Raw genomic sequence first — 22,316 nt, forward strand, 5'->3', positions numbered from 1 at the left:
GAAAATATTCTCAGAACCCTAACTCTTACTGTTTTGGTGGGTCAGGTATCAGCCCATACATTTTCCCAAATGAAGCATGTGAGACTTTGCCAGGTCTAATGGTTAGCAACTGGACTAAGCAGACATTGAGAAGGTTTGTGTGGGCCAGCTGATATATTCATGACAGGTCAGGGTTTAAATTTAAAACTAGAAAATAGCACTGGTACCATTGTAAAAAATTATTACTTTTTTTTTCCATAATATTCTTGGCCTGAGAATTGTACTGCAGCCTATTTATATCTGGACACTGTTTTTCAAATTCTTCCTGCAGACCCAGCCTTGCAATCTTCAGTATATTCACATGGCTTCAGTGAAGCTTGTTTCACAAACACTGCAAATTCAGTCCACTTGTGCCTACCATGTCCTATTATTTCTACATAGTTTTTGGTCTTTTTTATCTCTGTTCATAAGCAGAGTTCCTTAAAACAAATTATTTAGAATTCCAAATATTAGAAGCACTGTTAAGCACTGCCTTCACTTTCAAAACACTTTTTCTTGGATGCTCAGGTGTTTATGTCCATGTATTTAGGAGGATCTAAGATAACACTCTTCCTAAACTACTGATTGAGAGGCAGTGATTTGCTTATACTTGCCTAAGCCAGACTATAAACATTATTTCATATAAGACTAATTCAAATGAGACAGTTCTGTGAAGTTGTTTTCCACCTCTACTTTCTGATTGCACACAGGTCTAATGTTCCAGCAGCTGTACAGACCTCTCTGAAAATTTCTGCCCTTACTTCTGTCTTATACTTCCTAGGACTGGATGAGCTCCCTTAAAGCATGCTGATCTTTATCTCCAGCTAAAAAGTGTTTGTGTCTCTTCAGCTGTACTTCTGTAAAATTCTGCATGTCATGCTTTATTTGGAGAGACTTCACCTTTATTCCCTTGTGTATTTGATCCCCTATCTTGTAAAGTTTGTCAGATTCTATAAGCTGTTGGTGAGGAGAGGGAAGTGGGAAGGACACCTTACTCAAAATCAGTGAACAAGTTATTTAAAGCCCCTTCTATCATTTCAGCTTATGTCTTCAACTGAGGTACCACATACTCTTTAAGTGAATATTGATTTCTGCCTCCTCCAAATTCCTCAGTGTGCCATTGCTTCCCACCACTTTCTCTCCCCCCAGACATCCTTGAACCCATCTCCCTGTGCAACATTCATGTTTCAATGGACTTCAGGGCAGCACAATGTGATTCAGAAGTACCAGACTGACCCAAGCACTGTGTTGCTTCTTTCCCAAAAGCTGACAGTCTCCTATGAAAAGAGTCTAGCAAGGCAAGGAGGGACATCCTTCACCACATGCACATAGGATGTGGACTCCAGAATCATCTGGGAAACTCTGAGACCTGCATATTTCTACCTTCAATTATCAAGTTGATTCCCAACAAATTTTATCAAATTCTTAACTATTTTCTGTTATACCTTTGACATTATACTCTGTGACAATGAGTTCCATAATCTTGTGGTAAAGATAAATACTATAAAATTCAGATGCTTAAGTAGTTTCCATTTAACTGTTAGTTTAACTATTCATCCTTTTCTTCACACACAAATAATTTGAAAACTTTCACAGTAACATTTTAAAAAATATAATTCCAAAGCATTATCACCACCTTTTTATGTGTCATACAAACAAGACCCCTTCAATGTACAAATTACACAGAAAAAACCTATTTCTTTATGTTAAATACTTAGGAAAAAATATTTAAAATTTTTTGAGCAACTGGAAAAGGGAAAAATTCAAAGACAATAGTATAATGTTTGGGAGGACACATCTGTTTCCCTGTGCTCTGATTGAAGTGTCTGATTCAGTTGTTATCATCCCTGTGGTTGAGAGAAATTGTAACAGTGATTGTATGGAAATACCTGGCTGTGTGGTAATCCCACACACTTCAAGCTGTTCCACATGTAAGATCCAAGTTCTCATAACACCAACACAAACCAACAGCTTCCAAAAGTTAGTCTAAAAATGAAAGGTTTATGTAGAAGCCAAACAGTGGTGCATAGGAAACAATTAAATAGTAAGTAACTCCTTTTATTACATGTTTAACGCTGATATCTGCCATACTTCCCGCTCTCGACAAATGGAATAAATCCATTATGCAAAACCTGTCTGAAAAGGACAGAAAAGAATCACTGCCTGATGATGGATGCCTGAGAACAGAAGATAGGTGAAATTGTCTTCTCAGGCCTTGATAGTGGCAAGATGGCCAAAGCTGCATAAAATTTCAAAATAGAAAATTTACCTTGGGCATAAATTCTAAAGACTTCTAGGCTTAATTTCTACACAGTTCCAGGTTTCAGCTATGTCCTGTAATATGCCAAATTTCTTTACTTTCAGGAATTCTGTTTATAAGTTGCTGTACTTACCTTGAAATTTTCTTTTTTCCTTTTTTGATATTAGTACAGTGCCAAATTATAAGAAGTTTTGCATAAGGACAAGAATTTCTCTGTTTGCTCTAAGAAGCCTCCATTGCAGTTTCACTGATAGGACATTTCTTTACCTTAAGGAATTTACTGCCACCAAACCATTTATTCATGTATATATGTTTATATTGTTTGGTCATCCTCTGAATCTGGGTATGTGTGCTTCATAAAGTCAATGAGAATTTTACTGCTGACTCCAGGGAGAACAAGATCAAGTTTTAATTCCATTTTCCCTCTAATCTATTTGATCTTTTCAGTCTCCTCTCACACCATCACATCAAATTTTCCTAAACTTCCCATTACTTTCATCACAGCCTTGTTGCAATTAACTATGATTAGAAGTAAAAAAAATCCTCATTTATATCTTATGGGAATTCAGTAAGCCAACCTCAACTGGTTCTTTGGAACTAGCATCACTTTGCTTTTATTTTTTATCTCTGTCTGAACCCCTTTACAAGATATACTGGGCTTTAATTATCATAATTTTAAAGAAGAGAAAGTCAGGTGCAGAAGAGTTACATGACTGATCCAAAGTTTCTCTGCAAGTCAGCAAATCAAATTGAAACAAATTCACTCTGTCACATTTTCTCTACTGTTTTAGAAACAGTTCTGTTTCTTGCATCTTTACACATACACTTTATGGAAAAAATTCACAAGTAATGCACATACATAAATCAACTAAGTTTATTTATGATGATGTATTAATTAAACTGACCTCTGAGAATGGACTCGTTTTCCTGACACCAAATAAGTAAGTTTTCCTTTGTGGCAGCAAGGAATTGTGACAGAAGAAAACTGTCTTCTAACATCATCAGTTTACATAAAAATCTAAAGGACTCTATTATAATTTCCTGTGCACAAAGCTTTTATCTTTTGACTGAAAGCATGTTTTCCATTTTGAAATTTAGAAAATATATATAATGTTGACTTGGGGCAGGATGTAATGAAGTGCTTGAATTGTAGTGGAATCATTTTCCTTATCACCAGCTACAGAGTCAACCAATTAATTGGCTACCAGCAGGTCCAATCGTGCTAAATCCCTGTGTATTAATGGATTTGAAGTAAAGGGGCAGGAATCACAGAATTTCAGAAAGAATGTCTTCTTTCCTGCCTCCTCTGTGATTAGTGTGGATTTAGCACCTAGGAAAATATCCTGAGCTTTACACCAGTTTGTCTCAAAGGTAGCACAAAATATGGGCAGCAAAAATTTCCTGGCTATTTTGAATGGAATATTATTTACAGAAGAATTATTCAGCTTATTGAAGTTCTTTTTTTCTTTTTTTCTTTTTTGTACTTCTGCTCTCAAATACAGCCAATACAGCAAAAGATGTAATAAGCAGCATCCTCTTGGCAGTTCTGCCTACAGCTCTCTTCGTGATGACAAACACCACCTGATAAATCTGTGGATGATAGCACTGAATTGGGTACCAGTGCTGGCAGCAGCCATGGGATGCAACGAGTGGGACCACAAAGCACAAGCCCTGGGAAATGGGACTGTGCAGTATATGATAAATCTACTTCATATAAGAATTTAAGAATATGCATGTAACTAATTTTTTTTTTTTAATTAAGGCTGCTCAGTATGGTCCAGTATCAGAGCACATCACAGATCCATTGACTTGGTCTCCACCCAGCACCTGAGGCAACAATGTTTGAGCACCATAACAAGTAATCATTGACTTGATTTCTCCTAAAAGGTATTTGCTCCAGCTACAGTTCCCTAAAATTCTATGGATGTGAGTTGCTATCACCAGTATCTCAGCTGTGCATCTAAATTTAAAAAAATCAAGCCATACAAACAAACAACCTAAACCAACCACCCAATGAGTGTAATGTGTGTTCATCCTTTCCAGGGCCAATGGAGAGATGGTTTTCCATCCTATTTCTGCAATATTGCCATCTTGATGATGGCAAGCCTACCTCATCTGAAATCTATGTTCTACATCTTATATTGAAAGACCTCCTCCTTGAAAAAAATTGCCTTATCTACCATGCAAACCCTTGTTCAGAATATTTTCTTCACTTTTTTTTTTTTTAACCATGTATATCACCAAGAATAAAATTCACTGAACTACAGACTATGAGGCAAAGTATGACAAAGAAAGCAAAGAGTAGGAATTACAGTCAGACAAAAGAAGCTTGCCCATTAGGACGCTGTCTGGAAATTATCCTATTTCTGTACCTCCCGCAAGGAGAGTTTGTTCAGTTTACATGAAACAGTTTTGGAATTACCATAACATAAGCATGAAATTGCCTCCAAGCTTCTCATCACTGCATGCCAGGGAACTTGTGGGCAAAAAATGAAAGTAAAATAGTAGTCTCATTAGGAAAATACAGCATAAAGCAGTTACAACTACAAAACTCAGATGAACATAACTTCAACTGAAACATTGGCATCGGTTTTAGGATCAACTTTGGGTTTAGGCACAAAATATAAAACAAAAAATTGCTAATTATGAGAGATAAAAACACAGACAGGCTCTTGGTCCACCAAAAATCACATTTATCTCCTTACTTTATTTCAGCTTATTTTGGTTTGTTGATTAGATCTGCATGAAGTAGCTGTAACAAAGAGATAAAAGCTGCACAAGGGAAGGGGAAGGAGACGAAAGGAGCACCACAGTGATAAATGCTGTTTTGTGGAAGACAATAAACCTTTATTTGGAAGTCTTAGAGTAAGAAGAAATGCAATGAGTTACAGGTAAGGGAAATGTAAAGACTAGTTAGAAGAAAAATGTCAAAGGGTTTGTAAACAATTCAAATGCATTCCCAAGCTATTTCTGTCTAAGCTGTCTTTAGCACCTTGCCATGTTTTAGTTGTTGTATCTTCCCATACCTGTCCCCCCAGAAAACTGCAGCATCCAGCCTGATTGCACCTTCCTGCAGCTCAAGCCTATAAGTAATTTTTCTACAAATTTTTCTGTTTAGGGAGTTAAAATCACTCCACTCTTTGGCACCAGAATTTTCAGCAGGGGAACATTGTGACTATATCTGTTGACAGTCTTCACTTTTAGGGGTTGATCAGCCTCTGCTTGGGGTTTCTTCCTGGATCATGTTTCCCTGACCTTGTTCTTGCTCCACTCCTCTGGACCTCCTCTGAAGGCCCCCAGTCACGTAGTATCTGAAATGAGACAAAGAATGACAGCAAAACTTTATTAATCCTGAGTGGAAAGATAGTTTCATTGAAGGGATCATAAATGTTTAAATCATTGGATCCCTCTCTGAAACCGAGGGATATTTTAGGTTCACTCATTGAAGTTCATGTAAGCAAATGCAAAGACTGAATATAGAAAGCATTTATATGCATGTATATGTTCTGTCTGATGTGCAACATACAGCTGCTCTGTTTTATATCTGAACTCAGGGAGGAAAGCATAACACTTCTATTCCCAGCAAGTATAATGGCACAGTGAGATTTTTTTTATTTGACAAATAAGAATTTACTAAATTTTTTTTTATCAGACTTTTTTGAAAAAGTCTAGTGTTACCGACACAAAAACCAGTATATTTGCATTAACTTTTCCAAATCTGAATAGAACTACTAGTCCATAAAACCAGCTCAGCAGTTCAATAAAGACCAGTTTGGGACTGAAAGTAGATGTAAAGCAGCAGAGTCCTCTGTCACTGCTGCCTCTTAACCTTTCAGTCTTCTTTCCTTTGTTATCTATTTATTATTTAGATCATCTGTACAGTCTTTTCTGTGGATTTCAGAAAAGTTTTTGTGACTTCTGCCTCCCTAGACAGTCGTTGGTCCATTATTTCTCCTCACATGTTGTGACCCACTCTACTTCTATAAGGTTATTCTTTCAATTCAGAGACATAAATTTTGTGGTTTGCCAATTTCTGTGGAAAGCAAAGTGTGAAAACCTTTCCTATCCTAAGCTAATTGCCTGTCCTTTGTGTGTATGCAGAGGTGGGGGCATGGGAGGAGGGGAAGGCTGAGTAGGTCTGGGAAGTGCCATGTAACAGTTGTTACTTCATATATTAAACTGCATTGATTTTAGATTGATTTTTTTTTTTTTTTCAGACCGTAGCATGGTCACTGTCACCCACTGGAGAATGGAAATTAAAAATTAATGTGCAAAAATTAAAGCTGTCCCTAATCACCTTGAAATAATTTTTTTCTTGAACAGAGCACAATTCTAGCAGTACAGTTGTCCCTGCTTAACTCACTTCAGAAGGTATTGAGTCCAGTTAAAATACTTTCACCTAAATTCAAATTAAGGTTCTCACTTCTGGAGAGCCTTGAAGTGTGTATCCATCCAGGATAGTACTCAGTTCTAAGTATATACTTGAGTCTGAGTTTCCACTGCTTTGTCAAAGGGGTGGTTAACTCATGCAGATGTTTAAACTGAGGCACAGGCCATGCCTTGTTCTTCACAAAATAACAATGTGAAAATTTAGAAGCTAAAACAAAACCCATGGAGTTTTAATAGCATATTTTCTCTTGACATCTCTGCCTTGAGAATCCTTTATGCACCAAACCATTGTCCTCAAAAGGTGGAAAGATATTGATAACTGATAAACACTTTTTCCAAATATCAGTTTTCTTATTTCCAATATAGATGTGCTGTCATTTCAGCTACTATCAAATCTGTTGTTTTCCATTGTGATAGCATTAAGTGCCATAAGTGGGAATAGTTAAAGGAAGCACTCTTGTTTCCATAACAAAAGTTATAGAAACTTCCCAAGAGCAGATATAAGCAGTGAGGTATTTTTGGGACTGATGTTAGAAAGATGGCTTCTCTTGAACTCACAGTATTGCAATATATTGTATTTTTTAGCATCCTATGCTATTCAGAAGTTTTCTAAGTATTGAATTGAAATTTATTTCCCAGAGAGTGGGAAATGAAATAGTATACTTGTTCCCACTATCAAATGAGGATTTTTCTCTATTCATTGTGCGTATATCGTATATGTGAGGATGTGTCCAAACATGAGCCATAAAACTCTGGGTCTTTTAAGAAAAATGTTTATTAACCAAAGAAATTGGATATCCCTAGGGCTTAATATCTCCTTTTCATTTGTTGGTTTGGGGTTTTTTTTTCCATCTTATTCTTAGCTGACATGAAGGAATAAATTTATATGACACTAAATTGACAAAAAAAAGAAAAGGTTTAAAATGTTATTGTGGATCAGATGTTGCTCATCTCCAGAGCAGGTAGGTTTTTCCACTCACAGACGAATTATTCCTGCAGTTTCCAGCCCTTAGCTGGATGTCAGTCTCTCCTAATGACTGAGATCTCAATGTACAATCCAAGCTTGTTTGGTCCTAGGCTTCCTTCACCATTAACCCACTCAGTTTCATGAAGTGGTGGTGGCTTTGAAATGTGTACTACTGATCTTCAGGGACATGGGAGAGCTCAGAAAACTCAATGCACTTGACAGCCTATTCTAATCAGAAAGCTGAAACCAAGTCTTGTCAAATAATTGAAATGTCTGTAAATTGCTGCCTAACAACATATAAATAAGTAGACATAGAAATAACTGATTTGTTCAGGCCTTCCAGTAAATCACTGTCTTGCCTTAATTTATTTGCACCCTACTTTTCAGACTCCTCCTGATGAACCTCATTGCAAACAAATTAAAAGCAATTGTTGGCAGAAGAGAAAATAAAAAACTACTTGTAGGCACTCAAAACACAGAAACTTGAAATTTTATATCTGCAAGGTATGGCTGGTACTTGTACACTGCTTAATTCAGTCAAAATAAGACAATCTCCTGAAAGTTTATTACCACAAATCTTCTTTAAGGGCATGAGGTTTATTACATTAAGAGGCAGAAGAGGTGGAGATTAAATGAGGTATATGGTCTCCTGAGCCTCTGGAGCCGAAGGGAAATGCCCTCATCCCATCAACCACCACCAGCAAAATACACACAGGGAAAAAAAGGCTTTTTATTCTTGAGGTAAATATAGATGAAGTTTTGTCTTCAGCATTCAAAAGGTGTGGGATTTTATATCTAAAAGCTAGACAAGCTCAATACCTGACTGAAATAACCTTAGAGAAGGTTACATATTGAGGGCTGAATTCAGGATGCTCTGTGAAAGTACATCTGTTTTATATGAGACACACAATCTGTCTCATTCCAACCTGCATTTCTGGGTCACTTGAGACATTTAAACTGCACTTATAATTAACAGCTATTTTTAAACAACGAAAAAATAGAGCACTGGTAAGGTACAAAAGCATTAAAATTGCCCCAGTTTTGCTTTTCAATAGGACACACCACTGCAATATGCTTCAAGATCAAAGAGAGCTCAGAAAAAAGAGACAGGCTGATCAGTGGGGATAAATTGTTCCCATTATGATGGTATAAGAATAGGGTTCTTTCAATTGAAACAATTTAATAACCACATTCATTACATTCGTGTCCACTTGGTTTTATCTGAACAGTTTTTGCATAACTGGGGAGCAAGTTCAATTGAGCTTATTCTCTAGAAATTAAGATGTGCAGGATTTGACATTCAGAAATTAGGCACTAATAGTCAGCAAAGCAGTTGTCTTGAGATTCCCCCTGGATATAGCTGGATCTGCCTACCACTAATTATGTCAAATGCAAATGTATTCTCTAAAAGACACACCAAAAAATTTAATTAGCTCATTTCCAGACAGCTAAGGTTATACTAGAGCAATGACAGCTATCAGAACACGATCTTTTCTGTGTTTATAGCATCACTTTCATAAAAGCAAAAGATGGGCAAATGCAACACTGTTGTTTGTAAACTTTTTTTCCCGACCATCAACAGCACAAGCAGTTTTAAGGACCAGTCTTTTACAATCCTAAGCAAAGCAACTGAGCAGTATCTCCACATCGACATTTTCAGCTACATTTTTATAAGAAAGAAGAGAGTCATTGATAAATTTCCCTCTTCCTCTAGTATACTGACTTAGCAGCAGACACCTATGTTTCAGCAAGGAGGAGAATTCCCCAGCAGACGCCTTGGTGGAGGGAGATTGAATTTTCCAGTTCTCAGCTGCATGCTGTTGTGCGAAGCGTGGGGTGAAGTGCCATGTGGCTTGAAATGCAGTGTGGGTGTTAAGAACGAATCTGCACAAATGCTCCTGAGAAGAACCAAATCCAGAGACTGCCGACCATGTATAAAGCCCACCATACCCATTTCTGCCTGCTAGTCTCACTGGGGAAAGGAAAATAGGCAGGAGCATTTAGAAGACATTTCCCAGTGCACATGGGAAATGTTTTCCTTGTTTTCTTGTCACTGCCAAGCCAGCAAAGAGTAAAGGACTGTTGAAGCATTCATTGGGTGGCAACTGTATAATAGCAGCATTTCTTCCCTCTCCCTCTGCCCCCTTCTTTTTTATCAAAAAACAAAGTGTAAAAAATGAGGAGTTATCCTTGCTTCAGTGAAAGTTTTTAAATGGATGGCCTTTCCAGAAGCAGCGATTCTTCTCTTACTTGGCTATTTCCCCAAATGGGATTTACAGTATAAAGCCATACATGGATCTAATATTGAGGAAAGAGTATAGAGTTCTACAAATCACTAGAAAGATAAATATGCCATATAGATCAATAAATAAAACCTAGTTCCAAAAAAATCAAGCCCCAGCATTCCAGGCCAATTAAGATGTTATTTACTGCTTACATGATTGCTAGTTTGATGTTCTCCTTATTCATTTTTACACTATAGGCATTTGTTTTGTTGAAAGATATATAACTGATTTGTAAATAGAAAATGATATAAATAGATTTTATGTCTCATAAAACTGTTAATCCATGCTCCATATTAAATATATGCTGTACTATTTTTTTGTACTTAGACACAGCTCTAGTATAATTAAAATAAAGTATGCTGGCTTTATTTTTCCAGTAAGTCATTTCCTAGCACAGAGCTCAAATAACAGTGCAACTGCAGCATGAAATGTGGTTATAATAGCCTGAACCACATTTCCTGAAACTAAAACATGGGAGATAATAGTGTGAAGGTACAAATTAAATGCAAATAAAACAGATTTCCCATTGTTGCTAATCCCTGGATTAGATTTCAGTGAGAAAATTAGCTGTAATATTTAACTTCTTTGTATTGTAATCATTGACATATTATCAGTTCCATTTTCAGAGTTTGTATAGGAATTATTGCATAGGACTTTGAGAAAACTACACATTCACCTTTTACTCCCCAAGTGGACCTATTATATGGTAAACAATATCTAGCAATATCTAGCATCTAACACAGAGACCATTAGAAAGCCAAATGTGATTTTAAAAAAGGGATACTTTGGTGACAGATATGCAATTGGTTGCTACTCCTTGGCTTTTTAGATGTATACTATCTTCTGTGCTGCCTTTTGTTGAATGATAGATACACTGGTGCAACTGCCATTTTAAAATAAATTTATCCCTTCAATAAGCTTAATAAGAGCACATTTTTAATAATCTAGCAAAATTTAATATATAAACCAAGTTTATACATTACTATAAACCCAGAATATTTGTATTTAAGAGTCTACATGGAACATTTGCATCATTTTAATAAAATAAATGAATGTAAGTTAGGCAAATGAATGCATACTGTATACATGAACAGCACTAATATTTGTGGAAAACATCAAGATTTTTTTTTTTGAGAGGTCATTTAGAACTTGCGTTAGTAAGTACTAACAGCATCACAGAACCATGTGATGTGATAAATTGTAGCATACCTTGCAGTGTGGGTAGTTCTATGTACAGCTGGAATATACCCCCAAGACAATGGGCAAATCACTTTTAAAAGAGTCCTGTGTCACAGATCTATGTACAACCATTTGAAGAGACAAATTTTCTCTATTTTTGAAAGGCTTAATTTTTGGCCTTTCAAATGGAATTACACAAAAAAACATACTAAAAGTTACACTTTTCTTACTTACACTTGTTTTGACAGAACAAATCGCTATTTGATTTTGTCCAGTTTTGGGGGTTTTCCTGACATTTTTTGTTGTGGTTACCTCTATGAAGTACCTATCTGTGAAATGTTGAAATCTGAACTTGACCTGCTGTAACACATAGACTCAGTTCCCATGCTAGTAGTCCACAGGTGACTCTTGCAAATGCATGTTTCACTCTCAACTGTATTGGTTCCAAACCACAAGGATTTGTTAGAGTGAAGAAAAACACGCAAGCAATTTAGTAGAAATCTTTCTACTCTCTTTTTCTCTCCCCTGTCTTGGAACACTAACAACCATAGGTCATTAGGAGGCTACTAAATTATCCAGTTTCATATTTCCCCTGACAGAGAAGAAGGAACTTGGTTCAAAACCACTGAACTCAATATGTGCTGGCCTCAGTGTGATCAGAGTACTTGAGACATCGGCCTCACTTCATCTGATTATTTAGCATGAACTTCTATGACTGAGAATGGGCAGTGAATGGTAGATCCCCTTGTACTTCCTGTTGACACTGCTTACATCATACTGTCTCCAGGAGCACAGAAATAGCTTAGGATAGTATAGGATACCTTCCCAGCTTTAGGTGAGGTCCCAGAGAACAGAACTTGTCAGTGAGCACAATGGGACTGTGATTGTTGGCTTTGACTGACTGTAAGATGTGAGCAATGTCAAGTAAGTGTCCACACTGTCTTCTGTTCAAGATTTTTTACTTTTAAGATATCGTGGATTTTACAATGCAATAATATCTGTTTGCAATCCATCCATATAGAACAGCTAACACTGTCGTCTGAGGTAAGTATGTGACATACAGAATGATAAATAGAAGCTACTCCTTAAACATAAAACACTAGCATTCCAGGACATTAAAGTTATTATTTGTTGTTCAAGTGATTACTAGCTAGGGCTTCTGTCTGACTTGCAAACCTTCCCAAGAAAATCACCCTATCAATGATGCCATTGTAATTCATATGATGAAAATTCCCCACAGAGACATGAAAACATGTGAATCCTGCACTCAGTGAAAGCAGAAATACTAGCTTAGTTGAAGAAAATGGCCATGTCCAAACAAACAGAGTGTTGCCTTGCCTGAGGAAATGTATTTCAGCAGTCCCAATGCCAGCTAAGGTGACAAAGGCTTTGGTCTAGCCCAGAGGTGTGTGGCTCAATCTCCTTGTCAGTTTGCTGTCAAAAGCTTCCCACACACTTTGATGACAGAAATCAAAAATTAAATTAAAGCATGAGTTGTAAGCCTCAGTTTTGCTCCTCCACCCAATTCAGTTTCTGGTAGCCCTTGTAAGGCTGTCCACTGGCAAACCACCCAAAAGCAGTTGATGGCAGAGGAGGGTTTGTGCTAGGCATCATTGTACTTCTTCTCCTTCTTCTACTTTCTTCCACTCACCCACCTTTTCCTTCTGTAATATGGAATGCCCTGTGCTTTTTTATTTTTTTATTTTTATTTTTATTTTTATTTTTATTTTTATTTTAATTTTTAATTTTTATTTTTATTTTATATTTTATTTTATTTTTATTTTTATTTTTATTTTTATTTTTATTGAGGGGTTTCAAGAGGTCCCAACAACCTGTTGTGGTAGGTTCTGTTCAGGAACTGTTTTTTTAAAGTGGTAATCCAACTTTATTTCTGCTGTCTGTGGTTGGTGCAATAGGTTACAGAAGTATGGGGGGTTACATATCCTTTTATACCATTCTTTTAAAAATAAACAGATCACCATGCCTATGAAATGGCAAGATTTTTTGCTAATTCAAACTTTATCTTGTATTTTACAGCAACTGATAGCATGAGGCTGAAACTAGTCTTTCTGTTGAGTTGTGCTTGATTTGGCAGAGAGAGGAAGAGAGAGTGAAGGGACCATGGGAAAAACAAGTGATCCAGAAATTATTCAGAAACAAATGGGAGAATACCTGGAAATTGACATTGATATTAACCACTGTGAGATACAGTGCAGAGTTTCTTGCTGTGCTGTTAAGTTCATAATCTCTTCCATTCCCTTTGAAAATCAGCTGCAAAGCTAATGAGTTCAAACTTACTTGGACATGTGCATGGCCTTTCCATGACCAAAAAAACAGCTCTGTTTCTTGGAACCCAGGGTAAAAATAAAAGCAGCAAAGATAAATCTTGCTGTAATGTCGTAATTTTTATAAATTACGACATCTGTGAGAGTAGAGGTAGGCTGCATGTCCAGCTCTTACAGAGATTATTATATCAACCAGACTCAACTTCACAGGCTAGAGAGCCTGTGTTAAAAGTCTGTGAATTAAATTTTGGACTCATGGCAAATAACTGTGTCATCACATCCCAAAAGGTCAAGGAAATCTAGCTTAAGTCACCTGATATTACATAAAAGACTAGCTAAAAGAAAACATTTCTTTTTCTTTAATACAATTTTTCCACGTTTTCTTCATCATGTTTTACTTCTTCGTATAACAGCTCCGAAGTATTTAGAACAAAGCTTGTTGATATTATTAGTCATGGTACCACACTGATATGGGCTTGCATCTCATTGTCCTGATAGACAGCTCCGTTTAATGTGAGAGAATTTGGCATTTAGGGTGTCACCAACATAGGAACAGAAACTGTGAATATAAATGTGTTCTTCACTACACAGTATCAGCTTTGATGTTGCATGTGATCAGATTTTGGATTATTTCTCTATGATATTTAATGTTTTCATTATAATTTGAAGATTTATCTACCTAAAACTAAATTACGGTTTCTTGATAATTTTACTTGCCATTAACATTATTCGTTTAATTCAGTCATGGTGTTGCAAAACATTCACAAGCCTTCTCTGAAGGGGAAAATGCTTAACAAGGACAACAATTTCCCTAGAGGGGTAGAGCACACTTACACAGTTTTCTACTGACCATGCTACCTGACCAGCCATGCCTCCTTATAATGGAAGTATTTTTCTGGGAATAGAACAGAAAGCAGCCATCCCACAGCGCACAGGAATACGGACCATATGTAACTATATGAGCTGGCTGCTCATATAGGTACAGGATTAAAATAATATTCTCTCATACTTTAGAGCTTTGAGATGTCCAAACTTCAGTAAACTTCTATGTGGGCTGAAGCCAAACTAGTTCTCAGTAAAATAATTCATAAACCAGGTGCTTCCCTGCCACAGCTCATTGGTCCCTACTTTACCTCACACAGGCTTGCAAGAAGGAAAAATCAGAGCTTGTCTGCACCACAGATTAGACCCTTTCAAGCCTGTGCATCTCCAAGACCTGTTACAGTCTTCTGTAAATAAAGTGTGCATGTTATGTGCAGGGAAAAACAAGTCCTTTTAGAAAAGAGACTAATGAAACAACTCCTGGGCAAAAAAGTTGAACCTGTATGAACAAATGAAAAATCAGTGGAGTAAGCATCAAGTCTTTGGTCACACAAAAAGTCAGTTATGGAATTTTCACAAATAAATCTGTCATACCTAAAATTCACATTTTTTTCTTTTTTTATTGTTTTACCTAGATGTTTATCTTAAAGGGAAAGATCTTCACTCCAGAACAAAAAAATCTCTGTGCATAGTCGAAAATATTTTACTTCAATTTTAGTCAACACTATAAATTATCAGGTTAAAATCAGGCTAACAGCAATCCTGCTGCCATACTAGTTAAACTCATGGAAATACATGACAGTAATTAACTGTGCTAAAATACATGACTGCAGTCAAGCTGCCTCCTATTCTACCTTCAACTAAACTGTTTTCTTCTTTTGCATCTCAGCACACAGCAGAAGTGGTCTTACACATTCTTTTTTCATTTCAGTCCTCCTTCTGCTGCCCTTAAATTAAGATGCAGTTCTGAACTTCTTATCAAAACTCTCTTCAGGCCAAGAAGCAGAAAGAAGGGGGGTTTGTAAAATAAAGTCATATGCTGTAAACATGGGAGGTTTGTGTAGACTATCCTAATGGCCTGATTCTACCTCTCTCCAGCAAATGCTTAGTGTTCCTGCTGCAGCATCTACTGCTTGACCATGCAGAAAGCTAGCAACTAAGCATCAATGTATACAATTGTGTCACTAGAATTAAGTTCAGCTCACTCCTTTGTTCCTTCAGTTGCTTTGTCTGTGTGATCAGTCTTATAAAATTCCCTTCTGGTCTGTTCCTCCTTGGTATTCTTTCTAGACATGGATACACTTTTTTTTTGTACAGCAGCTGCTTTCAAGTTTCACCATCCAAAATTTTTATTATCTGGAAATCTGATGGTTTTCATCTCTCCCTAACTTCCAGTAGCACAACCACTCATACATTATTTAAGTGTAGTTAAGTTTTCCACTGATTCTAACATAAATTTGAGCATATGTTTAAAACCCTCTCCTTTTTCTCCTGCTTTATGTGCTTTGCTATGCCAAGGCATTAAGCAGAGTGCTAAGGAGCATGACACCACTCTAATAAAGATTTCAGTCGTAAAAAAGCCTGCTACTTTAGCCAGCTCTGCCAGTGACTGCTTAAAACTTAATATGTACAGACAGTGTGCAAATGTTTGACATCTTGCAAAACTGAGCTGTAGCTCAGCTGCTAGGAAAGTGTCCATTATCTCACATAGTGCAGTTGATCAGTCATAGATTTGCCAGTCCAGAAGCCATCCTACATGCATTTCTGTCTTGGTAGATTCTGACAGGCAGCTTCTTTGGCACTACTGCTGCAGTACTGCCTACACTGATTGTGGAAAGCTTATGCTTTTAGGAAAGGTTATACCTTTGCTCCAAGATGGCACCAAGACCACATGTGTCTTGTGCATGAAAGTTACTGAGCATCTACCAAAAAAATCTCAAGGGGTGAGGGTGATAGTCTCTCTGTCTTAGAATGGGTGCAAAAACTCTGAAGAACTAAACCAATTTTTTTTTTTTTTTTGGCTGACACATAATACTGAGGCTTTTAGTGGAATTAGATACAACTGATCCCAGAATCACAGACTATATTGAGTTGGAAGGGACCATCAGCATCATCAAGTCCAACTTCTGGCCCTTCATGAGACCATCCCCAAGTGCTACACCATGTGCCCAAGAGCGTTGTCCTTGAACTTTGTGAGGCCACTTGAACTCTGTCAGGCCTGGTGCTGTGACCACTTCTCTGGGGACCCTGTTCCAGTGCCCAGCCAACTTCTGGGCAAGGAACCTTTTTCTAACATCCAGCTTAAACCTCCTCTGACACAACTTCAGGCCATTCCCTGGGTCCTGCCACAGGTCATCCCAGAGAACATATCAGTGCCTGCCCCTCCTCTTCCCCTGATGAGGAAGTTGTAGACTGAGATGAGGTCTCCCCTCAGTCTCCTCTTCTGCAGGCTGAACAGACGCAGTCACTTCAGCTGCCCCTCATACATTTTCCCCTCAAGACCTTTTACCATTTCTGTTGTCCTGCTGAACAAGTGACACCAGGTACAACCTTGTATATGTGTTGCCACTACCTGTGTGCATACTGTATACATACACCTACATACTGTGCCTACTGTATCTGTAATTGCACTGTAACATAATTTTTTCCCTTACCAGTGTTCATTTTAGGCAGGAATGGTGACTAATTTACATCATAAACATGGGGTTTACTCAATTAGCTGTTTTAAGACACTGACTCATGTAAATGTTGCTGGGTTTCTAAGACTGTGGACTCCAAGTTTTAGCTGTTTTGGATCATTAGTTGTCACAGTTAAAAGATATGTATTAATTAAGTTAAAATTCATAAATTTCTCCTTTTCAGAGAACTTCTGAACAAATTTCATTTTCATGAGTTCTTATGAGCAATTTAAGAATTATTTTCAGTGTAGCACTTTATAGGTGTCATTGTATAAGAAAGTTGTTAAGTATCAGAAAAATGTGCTACAAGAGAAATGCAAATCTGCATAAACCCCATTGTGATTTAACCCTTTTAGAGCTGAGAATAACATAAAGGGCTTGACTTTTTTTTTTTTTTTTGCTGTGCAAATGTATATAGATTGTACACAGACTGAACCTCTCACTTATACTACAACCTTGACAAAAATGCATTTAGTTAATCCACACAATGTAGAATCATCACATCAAAAAAGTATTCACTTCCTTAAAAACTGGAGGGAAAATAAATATAGTGCAGTAAAATTGTTGAGTAGAGGAATCTATCTGGACATTTCACAAAACATTTCATTATGCTGATAATTCCCAGAAGTGCTCTCAAGAGTGCTTTAAGCTGAGGATTACTGCACTGGATCTGATGGACTTTTTTTGTAGCCCCTTTAAAAGGCAGTGAACCGTTTTTCTATTTTATTTAAATAATGCCCCTTAAAATGGATTTTTAGAGGTATAATAACTCCTTAAGAGTCAGTTATGCTAAACAGTTTCTCTTGATAGAAATGTTGTAAAACTCGTTAACTGCACAATTTCAGATGCCGGCTTGGTGAATACTAACTGACATGTGAATGGCCAGAGTTTGTAAAATAAATTGAAATAGTTGTTGTATCACACAGCTAGCAATGCACAAGCTGTAAGCCACAAGGGGCTCAAACCTGACAGAAAATTACTTCAAGATGAATGAAAAGTGCTTGTTTCTCTTTATTAGTTTTTAGAGAACAATGAAAATGTTGAATTGTTTACAGAAGGGTTGATTAAATGTGGTCAGTAGGGCCATGTCCCTACTGCTGTTAGCCTTCCCAGCATCCAGCCTCTTCCCTCCACCCCATGCATCTTCTTATAGACTATAATGGTCACACATCTGTGTGTGAAATGTGCTCATTTTGACATTCCTCTGCTGCTCTGAGCTGTTGAGGCCTTTGTTAGGTAAAACACTGTTGTCAAGCCTAACAAGCAGCTCATGCAATTTGCTGGACACTGCCACAGAGAATAGCCCTGCTATGAATTGCTTCAGCATCTAACAATGCTTGGTTCAATATCGAAATGCATATGCATTTCTTTTCTTTGTTCAGCCCTGAAACTTTCAATATTTTGAAGAAATACATATTTTGTGTTTTAAAAAAAATCTGAAATGGGTTTGACACCACAGCACACTGTTTGTTTTATTCTTTCATTGTATTACTATTGGAGGAGGGAAACCAGACTAGTTGTCCTTTTCTGAGCTAAATTCACTTTCTCTGTGGTACTAAGGGCACAAAGAGGAGATGCATCATGCCACAACATATTCGAGCAGATTATCTGGTCTACTTTCAAAGCAATTCAAATTAAGGCCACTTTAGGAGAAGTGGTATTTGCACAAGATGGCAACAGAAAATGTCCCTTTGAGGCAGTGACTTTAAAAACAGCTTAAAGATCAGGTTTACTTAGCAGCAATCAAGACAGTAAAAACCACTGTGTATGTTACTATGGCTGTGGAACAAAATTGTCTCCCTTTTTTTTCCCTTTTCCACCCTATTCCATAGCCTTCATCCCTTCCCCCTCTTCCCCAGAAGAAAAATCAACCACTACTGTGCAAGGGTTTGAATGCTATTTGTGGCAATCTGTCACTTTGCATAGTGTTCCGCCCTGATGTGAAAGCAGGATTTTCTTTTTTTTCTATCTGTAGAACATGCTTTTCCAGGCCTATTATGCCTATAAACAATGGCGTATGTAATTACCTTTCTGGGGTGGCAATTATTTCTCGGCATAAAAGCTGAAGTTAAGGCAATCCATCCTGCTGCCCCCCACCTCCAAATAAAAGATATCCTAAATATCAAACAAACAAAAATAAAATCATTTTGGGATGAAATCAAGGCTGCTTATGTCAGCCTGGGAAGGGACAGATACTATCACTGCAGCCTCTAAATGTCAGCATGATCTTTTTTTTTTCCAGGCAGTAATTGCTTTACATTTTGTTTCAGACTGAGTCATTTCAACCTTTGCCTAGAAGCCAGTTTTTGCACCCCACCTCCTTATACTGAAAACTTTTGCACTTTTGCTAGGGCGGATTTCCTTGGCAATTCTCTGGGTAAGAAAATACCATACCTGTCATGTCAAAGCTGTTGGAGGGTGCGAAATGCTGACTTTCTTGTCTTGCTTCAAGCTATGGGAGGTTACACAGGGTGGTGGGTTGAGAGAGTGAGGGATGAAGGAGAGAAAATCCTTTTCCCCATTGTGTGTCCGTCTTGCTGTATATGGCTGCAGTCCTCAGTGCTGCCTTCAGTTGGATGTCTATGGCCAGATCTGTCATAGTTTCACTGTATCTGGCAATTTAACTTACCTCAAGGTTTCCACTACTGCTATAAAACAAGGGCCTGATGCTACAAAGCAATATGACTAAGTTTGTGCTAAAAGCTCAGGTCAGACTACTCTAAATCCCCTCAAACACATTGAGTAAGGATGTTTCCATTCCTAGTTCTCTGTTCAGAGACCCACTGATGCTTCTTCCTTCCTCCAGTGAGAGTCATGCATGGGTAGGACTGGCATATGCAGCAGTGCTCCATCAGCAGCTAAGAACTAACCCTCATGTAATTCAGGCATACAGCCAAATATAAGCACAGATACTGCCCACCTATACATTTACAAAACCAGCCTAAACTACCTTTTATATCTGAAAAGTGGAGGATATGATGCTGATGCTACAATGAAAGTCACACAGCAGCAGGCATCTCTTCATCATTTTTGATGCAAATCAAATATACAAAATTCAAAATCAATTTATCAGCAACAACATATGTTTATATTTATAAAAGGCTGTCTCATGTCCTTTCTGAATTAAATTTAAGGGGGGACTTTCCTGAGTCTTTAATACACATTTTATTCTCAGAAATTAGGGCCAAACAGAAGTGGATTTGTGTAAGTTTCTTTTGTGCCTGACAATGTTGTTCTCACTGTGCCTACTTAGGTACTGATAATGTGCATTAGGTACTCCTAATGCAGACACTACTAAATGAAAGGTGTTTTAATGATTAATCCTTCATTCTCTTCTACACCATATGCATTGGGAGACTGGCTATGTGAGTGCTCTTTCTGTGTTACATGCTTTTACAAATTAAAGAATGAAGGGAGGAGTAGGGCCAAAAGGAAGTGTACACAAACCATAAACTCAAAAGCACGATTAGTGTCCACCTGCTTATCTTGTATATGCAGACCTTCCATCGTTCATGAAGGTGTTAACTGGCACACTCCCTATTTTTCTATACATCAGACAGAAAAGACTGCACCAAAAGAAGGAAGCAGATTAATACCTTAAAAATTTCCTCTCTTTCCATTCTCCTCCCCATTTTCTTTGCTGAAGGGACAGTAAGAAGCAAACATACATAGTTTGCACATTCCTCAGCCCAGGGACAGCACCAGCATATCAGTTGAACCGAACGATATAAGCAGCCTTCCCAGATTTGTATCTGCCGGTGATGTCAACAGAGGGGAAATAGGAATTAAAAGTTGTTGTTTGGTTTTGTCAGCCTGGTAATAGATATAAGAGAAATTAAAATCTCCTGCAAAATGGAAATCACCATCAGCTTTGCTGGGGAGCAAAATCACAGCTTTAAATTTTATTTTTTTTTCTTTTAATAGATGTGAATAGAAATTACAAGAGCCAAACCAGAGGAAATACTAATTATGCCACCAGGATCTGTGTCTAACTCTCTTCCTTGCAAGTTTGAGTAGGTGATTTTGGAGTTGCCCCAAGTGCTGATTCCATCATTGCTTTGACTGTTAGTAAGTTTCTCCACAAGGAAACATTTTCCCTTGAAGAAAGTTCTGAGGGCCACGTTCACCTCTGCATCTGTGCAAATATTTTGTCAGAGTTTGAGCTAAGATGTGTTAATTGAAAGGAAAAAAGGGTATACTGTGAGATGATGGCATCCCCAATTGGTGTTGGTGTCATAAGCTGGTGTTTCTTGCCAGCTATCCTCTTGTACAGCTCTCCTTTTCTATACCTCCTTTCCTAAGAGGATCTCAAAACACTTTGCTCATGTACGTTAGGAGTTCTAGCATTGTTCTGTAATGGAAAATTATTACTACAGTTTTGGGGGATTTTTTATTAATACACTGAAATACAGAAAAAATTAATGTCAATATCAAGAATAACGGAACATTGTTACTAATGCTGAAAATAGAGCTGCAGATCCAGACTGCAGCTAAGCAGATCCCCTCCCAGCTGCTGTGGTAAGGACTAATACCCAAAAGTTACTAAGTTATAGTTTTCTTCTCTGCCTTTAATCAGACTTGTTTGCAGGATCAAGAAACAGCTGTGAAGCCATCCCTCTCTACAAAAAGATGTAAAAAATAGAAAGTTTTTTCTGTCTTTTCTGACTAAAAGCTTTGGTCAGAAAGAGAAATTACAAGCTCAAAGATATATGAGAGCTTCTGGGTCTGAGATCTTTTTAAGAGAAAAATAACCTGTTTGGGAGCTTTGTTTGCAATGCATAAGTGTTCATTTTCCTGTGTGAGGACATGATGACTTCATCGCCCCTCATCTACCCCCTAAAACTGGGAGTGGGCCCACTTTTTTTAAATAGTGGTGCTCTTTTCCCTACTACATTAATTTTATGAACTTTAATCTGGTTAATAGAGCAAATATTGTTTCTCATCTGTTTTCACAGTCCCAACCTCCAGAAAACACCAGAGATGACAGTAACACTGCCTTTCCATAAGTCACCAAGACTTCTACTGGGAACCCTAATAAGCACAGCCACCTCACCACTTTTTTTTCAGCTCAGAGCATGTCATTGAATTCAATCTTACCTGTTCAGATGATGGGCTTTGCCAAACCACATAAACCTGTAATTAAGGGGAGGACATGCTATAACCACTACAGGACGTTGCAGCTTTCTTCATTGTTTGCTGTTGATGGGGTAAAGCAGCACAAGCAGAGAGAGAAGATGAAAGCAAGATTAGTTAAACACTGAACCACTTTGTGCTTAAAAAGAATGTTAGTGTCAGATCAACAGTTCAAATTGTCAGTGTAAATACTGTTCATTTGGTATCTCAGTTGTAAGACTAGTTAGTGGAAATATACCAAATGTACATGTAAAACAAACTCAAATTTTACAGAGCAATGCCACAAACATAAAAAGTGAC

At 37.5% G+C, this 22,316-nt stretch overlaps 1 long non-coding RNA gene across 1 annotated transcript; it reads right to left on the bottom strand.

Annotated features, from left to right (window-relative positions):
* Positions 1-5,103: 5,103 nt before the first annotated feature.
* On the bottom strand, positions 5,104-22,316 carry LOC107216277. The gene is made up of 2 exons (XR_004500494.1): positions 21,981-22,316; positions 5,104-5,589 (listed from the first exon to the last, which is right to left on the bottom strand). It is a non-coding gene; the product is annotated as an uncharacterized LOC107216277 (long non-coding RNA).

Source organism: Parus major, chromosome Z, assembly GCF_001522545.3.
Source record: "Parus major isolate Abel chromosome Z, Parus_major1.1, whole genome shotgun sequence".
Taxonomy (NCBI): domain Eukaryota; kingdom Metazoa; phylum Chordata; class Aves; order Passeriformes; family Paridae; genus Parus; species Parus major.